The sequence below is a fragment of the Aptenodytes forsteri genome, unplaced genomic scaffold, assembly GCF_000699145.1.
Source record: "Aptenodytes forsteri isolate BGI_AS27 unplaced genomic scaffold, ASM69914v1 Scaffold320, whole genome shotgun sequence".
Taxonomy (NCBI): Eukaryota; Metazoa; Chordata; class Aves; order Sphenisciformes; family Spheniscidae; genus Aptenodytes; species Aptenodytes forsteri.
In genome coordinates this window covers 1376793-1392381 of record NW_008794890.1, presented here as the reverse complement: position 1 = coordinate 1392381, position 15589 = coordinate 1376793, and positions in this window count along the sequence as shown.

Genomic DNA, 15589 nt, shown 5'->3' with positions numbered 1-15589 from the left:
AAGTAATTTCTTCCAGAATAACAAGGGGTTTAAGCATTACATCCACTCATTTCCAACATGCCAAACCATTCCTACAGCAAGTCCAGTGGTTTTTCTAACTCTGTTTTGTTCAAAAGGGTGGATAATGGATGAAGGAATGGCTCCATACTAAGTTGGAGGAGGCGATGCTTATCATTAGCCTTTGCAGTGATGGACCTTCACCACTGAGGTCCTCCCTTGCCCCCAGCTCCTGGGAGGTCTGCAGTGAGCTGTAGCTTCCTCTGAAGCCGCAGATGCAGTGGTGGGCTCTGGAGCCACTAGGACCCGTTGCACCAAACTGGAATTTGGGGCAGGGTGCATTGGTTTTAGCTCAAAAATGAGCTGGATGTATCCATGGGAATACCTATGCAGCTTTACACTAGGGATGGAATTCGGTCACCTAAATGTAGTTATTTGAGGTGCTATGGGGGGATATATGGAACATCTCCAGCTCCTGTTCCTCAGGCTACAGGTCTCCTGCAGGTCCTGCGTCATATCTGCTGGTCCCCTTTGGCTGGAAGTGAAAATGAGTAAGTGTTCATAAAGGGTTTTTGGGGCTCCTGGTGAGGTCTAGCAGGCGAGGAGGATGCTAGACCGAACCATTATCTGAAGTCAGGCCACGACAATTGGCAAGTGGAAAAGCAGATGTGAGATCTTCCTACTCAATCTCCTGCCCCCCCTTTTGAAGTGTGAGATTAATGACCATATCAGATTGTTGACTTTACAGAGGCTGTAGTTGGGGCTAATGTCATAGTGTGATACTTCAATAGCGGGAGGACGATCCTCGCGTCTGACAAAAGCAGCTAATAAACAAAGATAAATTGAATGTACTTCCAGGTTATTAATGACTTCCCAACACAGTAATCTCTAGAAACAATAGGGAAATGTTTACTCAGCAGGTTATAGTTTTACTTAGGTTAATGGCTGTTGAATTAACCGGCAGCTTGGGCGATGCATCAGTGTGTGCTTCGCAACAGCATCCTGCAGGGATGGATCAAATGGTATGTTTTGGGTTGCTGGAGGAAGGAGAGCTCAGCTGTGACCTGTGTCTTCTCCAGTACGTGGAGACACTGGGAAAAATAATTGGAAGCACTCTTCACCCAGTTCCACTCAGAAGATGAAGCGCTCTGTTTATTTGCCCGTTTGCCTAGTCTTTCTTCTTCATCTTCAAAGCATTTGGCTAACATTATCCTATTAACGTCCGAGTGGGAAAGGTAAGCAACGGGCACCAGTGTGGGGACAAGCCTCTGTGCTGACGTCTGCAAGCACTGCCAGGAGCTGGCTATGGGGGACATCCACCCCCAAATGGTGCATATTCCCCATACCCAGGGCAAGGAAAGTCCTGTTGCTTATGGGATAAGGATGCTGCCAATGGTATGGGCTGAACCGCCGCTGCCTGGACCCAGATTTACTGGGAAAACTCAGAGGCAGATGCCTGGCCTTGATAAGCCCTTTCCAACAGCTAAAAATTAATTGTCCTGCAGGGTTTGACATAGGAGCTGAACGTACACATGTGCATTCACCCAGGCACCTGAGCTACCAGCAGTGACTGCCCACAGGTAGGGCAATATTGGTTTTAAATACAGGATTTTTTCCCATTTGGAAAAAAAAGGTTTTCTTTTTTACCCATGGTTGCCCAGTGGAAGTAGAGCCAAAGCGTAAGCGGAGTCACCAAGAAACTGAGGTTTGTTTTTCTATCACTTTTCTGAACAATTTGAACACTGTAATTTCAGCATGTGGTTCAGCTGAAGGCAGTCCCACCAGGAAGCTGCAGGACATAGAGCGGTTTCTCCATAGGTAATGGTTCTTTAAGGAAGAATTTATTAATTTCTTCTTCTTCTGCCTTCCTTCCAGCCCAAAATTGCTGAGAAAAATCTCGTGAGCCCAGGCTCATGAGGAGGAGGGATGGAGAGGGCTGCACCAGGGCGTGAAAGTAATATGGTTTTAAAAGGAAAAGAGGTAAAATTCCAAATATTTGGAGTAGCAACACAACACCAACATTGCTCTCAGCTTTGCAAATCTTTGGGTGTTGCTCTCAATGAATTCCTCACCCGCTGCCAGCCGGAGGGCAAAAAACCCAACATGAATTACATCTGGTCTCATGCTGCCGGGAGCAGTGCATAGAGTCTTACATTGAATTAAAACCTTTATAATAAAAAAAATAATAATCTCCCATGCTTTCTTACCTCCCCAGCAAGGATGCCATGAGGGCAGTGTCTCATTTTCTGCGTGCAACGTCTTGACATGTTGTTTTTTTATCGGGCGCTTAAATTATAGCTTGATCGTCGGCAGTCACCTGCTGAGCGGCGCTGTCGTTCGCACTCCCCATCTTCCTGTCTGCTGGTCATGTCAGAAGGTCGCGCAGCATGAGCGGGTTGATTTATGGGCTCGCCGGAGCACACAAAGGCTTTTGGAGGAAGTTGGAGCTCTCCCGCCAGTGCCTTTCAAGGCCGGCAAGTCGGGCGGCGCAGGGCTGCCGCGAGGAGCTGCCGCCCAGATGAGGATGACGCACCGGCAGTGCGGTGCTGCAGGGAGCGCGCCTGCCTGATGGAAAGGGGCTGCTTGTTTAGGTTTTTTAAGCAAAGATGGAGAAAAAAAAAATCAATATTAAAAAAATATTTTAAAATCAATATAAAAAAATTTTTAAAAATCATTATAAAACAATAACTAAAACAATCAGTATTAAAAAATTGATACTTTGCCTATAATATCCATTGCTGCTTATTTAAAGAGCTGATGCTGCTCTACAGGAATGTGTTATTGCTGTGGGAGTGATGCGTCTCAAGAGAAACCCAAACCTCATTGTTTTTTTTAAGCTCAGTTTTCCCCTTGTGCATTTGCTGCCCGCCTTTCCCGGCGATTCAGTCATCACTGAGTTTTCCAGCTCCGCGCAGGCAGGTCAATACCATCCCTGCACCTGAGTCAAGCACAGGTTGCAATAGCCCATGTGAAAAGGATGAGAGCTGAGTTGAGGTCACTGGCAAATATCCTGGGATTTTTTTAGCCTCGGTTTGAGCATTTGCTGCCTGAAGTCTCATTGATATTTAGTGTTTAAAAAAGCTAAATAAATGCAGCGGTCCCCACATGTGTCCGGGGGGGTATTTTACTTGTGAGGGAGCATTTATTGTCTAGAGAGCAGTGTAACATTAATCCAGACAAACCCACTTTCTTTTTCTTTTTCTTTTACTATAGAAAAAAGGATCCTCATGCTGATTTACTAATTCTTTTAAATTTTTTTGGCTGATTTTTTGTGATTGTGCACATTACTTCCACAGCAAGTGTACACTCAGCCTGCGCTCAGCTACACTTCACGTACAGCGTCCACTCCATGTGAAACAGAAGACCTGTAACATGCCCCAGTGGCTGTGCTGATTTATGATACTAATCTTTATAGAGAAAGATTAAATTCTTGTTTTGCAGCCTTTTTTTCTTTTATGCAGTAAATAAATGTCCTGGTGGAAAATGCTCCCGTGGCTTATTAAGGAGAATGGGATGCTACTTCTTTAGGTGAACACAGAGGAGTAAAGCATTTCAATTTTTGTGTTGATATCCCATGTTCTTGCCATAATAATTGTAAATCCCTTTTGAAAAAATAATCTTCTAAAGCAGAAAGTATATTTATTTTATGGCTGGGGAGCCATGGCCAAAGCAACCGCAGAGGGCAGTTATCGTTACGTTAATGTGTGTGCATGTATGTGTATAAAAGCAATGAGATATATGTATATTTAGATTATATGTTGATATATAGAGAGTACCATCATGCGTATAAACATTTTCTTTTTCACTTAGGAATGAAGGATGGCGAGAAAAAGCCCCCAAACAAGTTCTCTGGCCCTGAAATTCAATGAAAAATTACACTTCAAAGTATCCAACTGTATTGAAAGGGGAAATACTGCAACAGTAGTTTTTCTTGCACTGGTTCATCACGGCGTTGGATACAGTTAAAGGAAAAGTTTGCATGAGTCTTGCGCAGCAAATCAAAACATTTCAGTGAAAGAAACCAGCTTTGAAGGGACCACCTACCATAAACATTATTCTGAAAGCCTAAATTCTTAGCACAAGCATCCAAAGAGTAAATGATAAACAGATGAGGGAGCAAACTGAAATTTTACAGTTGTAACTTTAATTTTCTGCATGTGTCAAAGAAATATGTCTTTTAAAAGAGCAGCAGAGCTGTTTACTATTAACAGCATCACTTTATTTACATACAAAGCACCCGGCACCATTCTGATCCACTTGATCCGACACTCAGAGGGATTACTCCTTGGCTGCTGAGCTACAGTTTAATTTACTGTAATATAACTTCTATGCGGTCAGATTGCATGCATTTTTTTTTCGTCTTTAGGTGTTCTATACAGCATATTTCCAGGTGCATACAACTTATATTACTGACCACACTGGGAACAAATAAATTGCAGCAGTTGCAATGCAAATTTAGGCATTTAATAGCCCTGGATTGGCTTTTTTTGTTGCCTTCCTTGAAGTTGTCCATCACTTTCTGACCCCTCCAGTAGCGCTTAGCACCTGCAGTGTCTGCCAGCACCCTTCGGCCAGCCACACCACCCACTCTGCCATGCCCCACCATTTCCAAGCGATTTCCGCTGATTTAATTTTGTCACTATTTTATAAATTGGTAACAAATTTATAAATGAGTTTGACAGCTCATACAGCATTTGGATGTGCAGCTCCAATATATCATGAGCTGTGTGCAGAGGATATTTATGGCTGAGAACAAACAAAAGACCCAACCAAATATATTTTGCTGGCTGTCAGGTCACTGTAAAAATCCTGGAGTGGTCCGAAAAAAAGCCACCACCTGAAATATAAGAGGGCAGAGATGTCTCAGTCCAAATAAAACACACCCACAAGACTCTTTTGTAATAAATAAACAAGTAAATTAAAGGGTCTAATGAACAAACTGTTTGCCTTTCACAAGATGCTGTGGAGCCCTGAGTGCCTGAGTGCTGCATCCCAGCAGCTGCTGGCAGTCACAGTCCTCCTGGTGAATCATCCCCAGCATTTATAAATATATTCCTCAACCAGCAAGTTGCTGGTTTGCCCTGGTACAGCTGAAAGAAAATTATTTCGTCCAAACCGTTTTGGTTTTGGAAGTGTCACATGTTTGTGACAGTCTGCTCTGCCCAGTTAGATTTGTCTTGTGTGGAGGAAACGAGGCTGGTGGTGGTGGTGACTGGTGTCACCTTCTAAAGACACCACCATGGTCCAGCAAAACTGAGCATCTTGTGGAGAATGAGGCTTTCAGTGCTTGTGGTGCAACATTTAAGTTCCTAACTATAAATAATGGGAACTTTGGACTGATCTGAGGGTTTAACACCTTCGTGTCCCCAGACATTCAATTTATATTTCTGAGGCAGCAGGTCCTGGATTTTTCTGTACCTGAGGCAACATCCCACCTTCACTGTTCAATACCAGTGAACCCAGCATTTTGAGACAGGAGTTTGATAAAAGCCATAGGGTTAACTGCCCAAGGACACCTGGGATGCCCATGCCCTCCTAGCACCCTCTTCTTCTATATAATCTTCTTTAAATATCCTTTCTCCCCTATCCCTAATTTGGAAAGTGCATGAACACCACAGATCCATGGGCATGGCTAGATACCTCAAACCCTACCTTGGACATGGCCTCCCCTTTCCCCACCTCCATGGGTCCCAAACTAAATGAGCTTGCATGATCTCTCCAGAAGAAAAATTAACTGTGCCAAGGTAGTGGTGCAGCTGAAAGGGAGCATGGACTCTTTGTATTTGGGAAAAAAAAAAAAAGGCAATGAGCCTAAATCCAGACCACTTCATGGTCGAAACCCCAACCATTTCATTATGGGAAGCCCAGGTCTCCTGTAGCTCCTCCTTGCACCTCCAACCTCACCTAGCAAAGGGCAAGGAGTCAACACAGGGTGAGTTTTTGGGTGCTCCACGTTACCGGCCATGACTGAAGACCATCCAGACAGGACTGAAATGGTGATGGTGTTTCAGTGTGGTGGCCAAGTCTTTCCACGCTGCGATCCCCAATAACAGGGTTTGGAAACAGCTACCTTGTGCTCCATGGTCGATGGGATTCAGTTTGCATGCATGTCTGTCGAGGCTTTAATGAAAGGATCCCGGGTGAAATCTGTTCATCTGCAGTCTCTCATTTCAACGCATCCCTAAGTATACTGTGTGCGCCCTGGAGAACTGGTAACCTACTATCAAGGGCCTGATACTGCAAAATGTGGAGCAATTCCTGGGAGGTGCTGAGCATCTGCAACCCCCAGAAGTCCCTCCGCGCTTCCCAGCATCAAATAAACAGGGAGAGTTATTCCAAGGTCTGCAAACCAAAGCAAGGATCCAACCCAAGCCAGCTCTTGCCCTGTGTTATTTGCATCTTGCTATGTTTAACTCCAGATCACAGTTTTTAGTAAATTGGGCTCGAAAATTATTCGAGCGGGTTAGAGTTTGGCTGGCGGCTGGCAAACCTTGGGTAGTTATTTCCTGTTCCTGTTATTTAGCTACTTTTACATTTGTCAGAGTTAATGCGGTAGGCTTTTAGCAGCAGACATTTCTTCTTTTTAGGCTGGAAAGTCTGTAAGAGAGCAGGACGATGAAGTGTGAACTCGGGCCACCAGCCCTGCTGCTGCTTGAAAGCCCAAGAGGATGATGGGCTTGTGGTGGTGGCCAGGAGTGGGATGTGGGCTCACCAGTTCATACCTCTGGATGCCAGACCCAGAGGCACTCTGGCAAACAATCCATATTAGAAGAAGCCAAAGCCTTGCTTTCCAAGATTTTGGCCCTAAAAAAAAATTAATGCATGCTCACCTACAATTCTGGGCATTAATCTTGGTCCCATTGTGTGCAATGAAATAATTTGCATTTTTTTCCAGCTTGCCTAAAGACACTCGCCAACAAGCATGGTGACACAGGGATGGATTTGTGCAATGAGACGGACGTAGTGGAGCCCTCTGGACCTTGTGCTGTCGTAACACCACAGCACCACTGTTAATAGAGTTGTACAACGACTGAGTATGTGTCAATGCAATAGCTGTCTTTATAAGCAGCTCATGCAGATGCTGTACCCAGTCAGAGAACGGACCCTTATGCAGCTTTGCTCTTACTAACTTTTCTTTTTTGAAATTACAGTAGTTAAAGAAAAACCAACAAGCCCACATGCGACAACTGGCACGAAAGCAATTTCAAATGGGAGCCCGCCCTGGGTGTCGGCTGCACAGCAGGAGTGTCACCACTGCACGATGATGCTACAGTCTCGCCTTTTAGGACTAAAAGCATCCCTTGGCTAATCATCAAGCCATACTTAATGTAATCATTATTTCAATTCTGTGCTTAATTCAGTTCACTGTGTAATAAATCTTATTTCACAAAAAAAACCCCACCCTTACAATTTCGGGGTATGAATTTTTTTTTTTAATTAATTGTGATGAAACATCTGATGCAGTAAATTAAGAGATATCAAGTCTACGAGTAAAAAAGCTAAGTCCTATGTTAGAAAAATAGTTGTTTATGGGGAATCAAACACTGGCTTGAATCACTTACTGTCCTTCTGCTCTTCACACAGAGCTGTCCTGTGGTGTTAGCTATATTATACATGATTATTCTCCCAAAGCTGTACTCTTGTTCTTACAACAGCTTCATTACTACTTAATTCATGAGCAGTTCAAGGGCAGCTAGACACTTGCCTTTTCTTTCGATCAACCACTGTGACACAGGACAAAGTTTCACTTTCAGTGTAAGAATATGGCCAAAAACCCCATCATTGTCATTGTTACCCTGCCCCGTGTGAGAGCCTTGGGTAAGTGGACATTGCTGACAAGGAGTCAGGTAATTATAGGACTGAACTCTGCTGAATAATGCAAAATTGAAACCATTCAGGCCACGGTGGTTTATGGGATGCTTCTTGCTGGAGTGAAACCTACTCACATGAGGAAGGGCTGGCTGCTGGGACATGGTTTTGGGCAGAAGGGCTGAATTTAATTTCATCCTAATCAGACCAAACACGGTGCTATTTGTGTGCCCTCTTCCCCAGTACAATGGTGTAAATGCTTTCTTAGACATCCCCTGGGGTGCAGCACTGGGGAAAGACACCCAGAATTTACCTTCCAACCATGTATAGAGTGTATTGTAATGCATGTGATACTTTTACTTACAGATTATGGTTTTTTTTCCCCCTAAAGTGTCATGCTTTCCTCCAGTTAAGTCATAGTCACATGGACAAGACCACACCTTGGTGATCATGGGACTATAGTAGACAAATTTTCTGTGGGTGTTGAGTTGGAGGGGAAAGCTGGCTTGGAAATAAGGGCAGGAAAGGACTATTCCTGTGTCCTGGGAAAAAAGGAGCGATGCCCGGTTGTCGGCAGAGGCAAAGGCTCCTGTATTCTTGCTAGGCACATGGGCAGCTCTATACATTTTTGCTGGTGTATCCTTGAAATCCACCTCTCAATCCCACCAGAGCCTTGGAAAATCTTTGTCTGCTGAAGCCGCCATATGCCAGGGCAGAATTAGATTTGAAGCTCAGCTAAAGTGGGGTGTAAGCAGTGGCGTGGTTTTGCCATTCTGCCAAAAATTGATCCCTGTTGTCATCCTCCTCCCATTCTGGACCCAGCTTGATGTGCTTTGAGGAATAACAGGTCATACCAGTGTCTGACAAATGACTCCCGTGATGCTGAAGGTCACTTTCTGTTACGTGCGCGCACGTGTGTGTGTGTGTGCGTGTGACCAGCTGAAACATGGCACAAGTTTTGTTAGGCACAAGCATCACTTCTTGATGCCATGGCAAACCACACACTGAGCTCTACTGCTTCCAGGGTGAGTCAACAAGAAGAACTGTATTGATAAAAGTTAAGGGAATGAAGATGATAGAGGCTCTACTGTTGCTAGCTGAAAGGAAAATAGATTTTGGACTGCAGCAGTGGAGGGCAGAAATCAAGATGCTCTTGGGATGCCTCCAACCACTGGTCCTGCAGTACTGTGCCATGAGCTGAATCAGGAACCAAATCTAACCCAAATTAGGTTAGAAAAACTTTGTGGGGCCACAGAAATGGAGTGGCCACTGTCCTCCACAGTTGAGGAGAGGATGTGGAGCTGAACCTAACTGTCAAACCCACAATGGTGAGACTAGCCGCAGAATAGAATCATAGAATCATTAAGGTTGGAAAAGACCTCTAAAATCATCGAGTCCAACCGAATAGCTCTAAGCTATTCGGTAAGTGGCACACAAACATGTGAGTTCCTCGACATGCACAGGTCTCTTTTTCGTCATTTCATTTTTAAAAAAATTCCTTTTGGGTCCCTGTTTTGCTAGACTGTCAATCCCTTAAACACAACAGGGTTGGTTCCTAGTTGGGGAATAACCACAAGCCAATTAGAAGTTAAATTGTTGAGCAGTATGCATCTAATTGAAGTCTCTTCTTTCTGCCTGCTATTTTTAGTGTTTGGACCGAGCTGCAGCTCCACATAGGGTATAATCATGTTTATTTAAGAGCAACGTGTACCTCAGTGAGAAAAATAAAATCCAGCAGGCAGAGCTGTTTTTTACCAAATATACATGGGTGGGTGGTACACTTCAGGTCTAGACTGCTCTGTCTTTCTTGTGTATGCTATCTCCCATCGGGCATACATCCTTTTGGCTTCAAGACTCTGCCTGCAATATGTGCACACACGTGCTTTAATGCAAAGCACATTTTCTCCATTCTTTTATTGTCATTTATTGTCATCTATTATCATCATTTCCCGATCCTTTTCTACGTACATTGGAGCAGTGACAAGAGACTTGGGTTCTGCTGGAGCAAATAGAGGGACCGACACACTTAGAAGGTAAAAAGCTGAAGAAGGTGCCATAAGTCAGTCCTGAGCAGCCTCCCCTTTCCCAGGGGAGTTTGGGGGTATTTTGGGTATGCTCTCAGATATTTAAGTGATTTGAAGGGCAACAGCAAAGCGATGGTGTTGGAGTTTCTGGGTAGCTTCCAGCAAGGGGAGGCATAGGAAATGGTTATTTGCTGGAAGTTTTCAATGTCTGAGCCCTAAACAGTCATGGGACCAGTGGGACTGGGATGGGACAACCTCAACATCAGGTTGGATGTCTTAAAAGTCAAGACATTTTTGTCTATGCTTGATGGATGACTAAAGGGCCAGGAAGGGGTGGAAAGAGAAAGCAGGACATGGGAACCAAATCCCATCAAAAATAGGAGAAGAAATGGACCTTTGCAGCAACTTGTCAAGTGGACATAAGAGGGTCAAGACAAATCAGCAGTAAATCAGAGGGTGAACAGCCATGCGATAGCTGACATTAGGTTGCAAATGAGACCACCAAGTCAGCGCTATGAGAGGTGAAGAGCAGGGGGTAAGGACACAACCACGTGGGACATGTGTTGGAAACCAGAGTGGAGATGAGCAGATTCAAATGTGAAGCACAGCCTGAACGATGAGGGAGGGAGAGCTTAAGAGCTTTAAGCAGTTTTTTAGCCAGAGGTTGCAACAGAAGCTTTGGTTCTGTCAAAATACCACATCAGCCACCTTAGCTTTAGTAATGATAAGAAGGGAGATAAGGAGGCTGATTTGTGCCTTAAAAAGCTCTGTCTGTACCATGACTGCTCATCATGACCTAATTTCCTTAAAACACCCAAAGGAAGTAAACAAAAACAAAGCCCCAGCAGAATCCAGTGTTATACTTGTTGTTAGTAACATCTGATTTTTTTTATTCATCTCTATTTTATATATGCCTGTTGAATAGCTTGCATGCATGCCAAGTCACATTGGGAAAAAAAATAGTGTTTTTTTTCAGGAATTTTGCATACATTCTTCTTTCTCACCACAAAAGGGGTTTCAGTTTGTTTCAGTGAAAATCCGTAAATTTTATTCAAAAAATTCCCACACTGATTTATCCCATCTCAGTGGCTCTGCAAAATATAAAGCCAGTACTAAACAAAACCCAGCAGTGCCCTTCCTAAAATACAAGCCTGGAAAGATAAGCTTCAGAACTTCATCCTAAATCAAGAAGCACATGCCCTTGCTCCTTATTTTGTTTCAGTGTTAGATGTGAAATCCTCAGGTGGAGTTGATTTGAAAGTTATTAAAATGACATTGACAAGGAAAAAATAAAACCTAAAATATGTGCAATATGATGTTCTGAGGCTCAGCAATATTTAAGGTATAAACTAAGAAATTGAGGTTGTTGAGTTACCCAAACACTCCTATAGAATACATTTATCTTTGTAACAGGCAGATGCAGGCAATGGTCTTCAAATTTTAATGACAGTGAAGGCTTTTAATAGCAGTAAGCTACTTCCTAGTAAGAAGTGTTCAGGACTCAGGTGTTATGACAACGAAGAAAACTCCAGCTTTGAAAGACTTTTGCTTTACTAATTATTTATTTAATTACATCCACGGCTTAAGACAGAGTCAGATCTAAGAAAGAATCAAGATGCCCAAATAAGAAGCGTCTGGCTTTCTAGGCCATTGCATTTCTGACACAATGAAGAGTTGCCTAAAAACAAAAGCTGAAAAACGACATCAGGAACATGACATCAGGTCCGGTCCCATCTCTAGGGGGTGTTTAAACACTTGTTGAAGCTGGTTCCCCCAGTCTAAGGGTGATGCTTGCGTTACACAGCCATATTCACATCAACACAGTAGGCAGGATGTCATGAGCTTGCAGGATGTGGCACCATCCATAGGACATGCCAACAGGACCCTGTGCAACATCAGAAACATCATATGGCAGAACCTGGCCTTCTCCCAAACTCAGAACCAAAGTTCAGCAACATGGACAGATGATCTGTTAAGCAGCAGATGAGTATGGGAAAAATGCAGACATGAGGGCTGCAGCTAATACCTGGGGTTGCTCAACAGCACGAAAATCAGGCTCTAGACAGCTTCCAAGTGTTAGCAGCATTCACCACCAGTTTGCTGACGATTACTGTATGAACTTTAATAACAAAAGGTCAAACAGCATCCTATAGGGTAGCACGCAACTCAGTATTCAACATGTCAGTAAACTTTTAAAGAGCAATGAAACCTGGAAGATCTGCAAGGGAGAAAACTAATATTCTTCTGCCCAGCTGGTTGCTGTTGTGGCACTTTAAAATGCTATGGTACCATGAAGACTCCACTATAAGTGCAACAGGCATTTATAATCTATGTGATACAAATAAGTCCACAGAGGCAGCAACAGGATATTTTGCTGGATAATAAGGATCCTACCAGAATTGTGTGCCATGATGATTCCTTGTCCCAAGTTGTCAAAAAAACAAACAACAAAACCCCAAAAAAACCCTTGATGGGCTTTAAAATGGATCCAAACAAGCTTTACAGGTCAGATGGAAGCTGGAGGCCTCTTTTCTCAATACAATGCTTTGGCCAACAATTAAATGACATTTAAGAACATTATATCTAAACCAAAATAAATATAAGTTATTTACAACTCCGGAAAACCCTCATATTTAGAAATTTTCAATGCATGTGACATGATCTGAAGGAAAGGTTTTCCCCTCCCTGCTGATTGCTCTGGCTTGCAGTGGCATCAAAATATAACCTGGGAAACACTAAGTTGGTTTCTCCAGGAACCCATCACACCTCTCCTTGCCAGTGCCTCCACTTAGTGTGGTAGGACCATTGCAGCCGCTGCCAGCTTTCAACAACATTGAACTTGTGCTGTCCTTAGCTTCTGAGCTCCCAGGAGAATATAAAATCCTACAACAAAGATTAAAACACTTCAATAATTTGGGTCACGAGGGCTTCCCTTTTGCATTCCTACTGCTTTCTAGTTGATCAGACAACTAGGCTGACAGCAGCTGGTACCAACAAGCGCTGCTGGCTTTCTCATGAAAATTATATTAGACTGCTTGGGCAAAGGGCATCCAGCTCAGAAATGGGATTAGCCCTTTATCACTCTGCTGGAAGTGGAGTAGATCACTGGCACATGGCCAGGTTTCATGGACTAGAAAGTCCCCATCTGCCTCCAAAGGTACTTCTCGCCAAGGAGGAGATGGAAGCTCTCCCCAACACATGATGGGACAAAACACTTCAATATTGCTCATAACAATATCATATTTAGGACATATCATATTTATATGACATATCATATTTAAGACAAGGCACTGGCCTTGTCTTGATAAGAGGAAGCCAAGACAACATCTTGCATGAATAAGCCTTCTCTAAAATTCACATAAATACTCTGGGGCAACACTGAGTTTGAGTAGAAGCATTGCCCGTGAATGAAGGTGTTGGCCCCAACCAGCCTGGGGATAGAGAGGTTGGGCTGTTTCCTCAGCAAAGATGCCTGAACAAAAGTAGTGTACACCCCATAACACTGACAGTCTTAAAAAAAAGTGAAAAGCTACTCGTAGAAGCAGATTTCTGCACAAAGGATTTGGGTTTTAGGCTGAAAGCTCAAGAGCCCATGAGATTAAGAGGTCCCTGTGGATGGGAGTGGAATAAAGTACCATCTGAAAACAGCTCCAGGCTCTTGCCTTACCTCCTCTCTGAATGCAGTCCTCAGAGGTATGCCCCATGAGTTTTGGTATGCAAGAAGTAAGTCTCCAAATAGGGGAAAGATCTGGACTCATTGCTCTCACAGCCATCACTCATCCCCCTATACAGGCTGGGCTGCAGCCAAAAGAAATTACATCTCTTGGATGATCATTTATGGTCAGGCATTCCTTCCTGGCTAAGGCAGCTAAAGCCTCGCTAATGAAACATCTAGGACAGCAAAGCCACCGTGATAGGGAAGGATCAGCGCAGGCCAGCCCTTTGGGAGGATGGGCAGTTTGGGAAGACCTAAAGCCAAGCAGAGACTTGCTCACATACAAGTTAAAGAGGGAAGAGCAGAGCAGAGACCCCCCAGCAAACATTTGTGATGGAAATCAGCTCCATTAGCATTTCACTTCTCCACTTCCCAACCCACACCCCATGGACCACAGCCTGCTCTCACAAACTGAGAAAGAGCTGCCATTTGCATGAACCTTCCCAAGCTCCTCATGGAGACGAGATGACCCCAGCTTAGCAGTGGGTGCAAAAACCCTGCTTTTCATTAGAGGAGGAGTCAAGGGAGGCTCTCCACACTTCTAAAAAAATGGACTGTGGCAGGACTTTTTATACCCTCCATTCTCATTCTGCTCCACATCAATGGAGAGACGCTCCTCGAATGTGCAAGCTAAAATTAATTAAATTATTAAAGTTAATTATAGTTTTGATTTACTGTTCCTTGTGTGAATCCAATCATTCTGAAGAAATATGAAGTCCAGGTCCTACCTGACCAGGATTATCTGACTTCTTACCAAGTTGTAAAGTTACCATTTTGAAGTGCCACCTGTGCACCACGAAGCTGGCTATAAAGCTACAAAAACCCTGTGGATCAATAGAAAAATAGAGAATTAATGTTAAGGTGCAAGATCAAAACTATATAGAAATACTTTCATCTGTGGTGAATTGGCTCTCAGGATTAAAAAAAAAAAGAGCAAGTGAACCAATTTTGGAACATGTTCTTCCACACTTTGGTCTTCTGTTCATTAGTGATTTATGATGGCATTGGTGTATTTTTAAGTCAATGTCATGAAACCCAAGAATATTAAGTAGTGCACAGTAAAATTAAATATTTCATTTTGTTTTTTTCAAAGCACATCCACATTAAGGCAAAAGCAGTTACACAACCTGACCTGCTACAAGAAGTCCTTCACTGGGCACGACAAATACAGATGGAGGATGTGCTGCTCACATCAGCCTGGAGTTTCAGAAGGTCCTTTCAACAAGGACATCAGGACAGAAGATGAGACAGGGCTCAGAGTCACTGCTGGCTTGCCAGGCTTGTGCTTCCAGTGATGAAGCTCTTGCATAATCACTTATTCTTCTCAAAATCAGCATCTTGAACCAATTACATCTTTTAAAGGAGGTTTCGTTTAAAACTAAAAATAAATAAATAAATAAAAATAGACCAACACTTCCCTATGGGTCTGACACCCACATACTTGCAGCCCTAGATCATATTCTCCAAGAGGCAACAGCAGGGCCTTAAGGAACCAATACTCAAGAGAAACAAACCGAAAGTAATAATTAAAAAAAAAAAAACAAACAACCCCCAGACACTTATAGTATCATCCTTCCCACTGCCAATAATCAGCATTTAGAGATTTCTTCTGCCGGTATGTGCATCTGAACCTCTGTCTTCTATGAATTTGCCTTGTCCCTATGTGACTTGATTTATGAGTTTTCAATTTTGTGGCCACCAGTTACACAACTTGGCTGTGTGCTGGGTTTGTTTTAAACCCACTGGCTGAACAGTCCATCTCCTTTTTGCATTGTAAGAAACAAAAATAACCACTAGGTCACCTCCTCAGCATTGTTTACAGCTTTACAGACCTCTCATACCCTCCCTTAGTCATCTCTTTTCCAGCTGAGAAGAGCTGCCAAACCTTTCCTTGTATGGGAACATGCTCTCACCTCCTTACCCTTTATTTTCCATAGTTCTGCTATACGATACGCTTCTGGAGTCACTTGGTAGTGCCATATTGTCCTGAAATATTTTCCTAGTCTGCTACAGATTTCCCCCCCCCCCCCGCCCAGCTTTACCT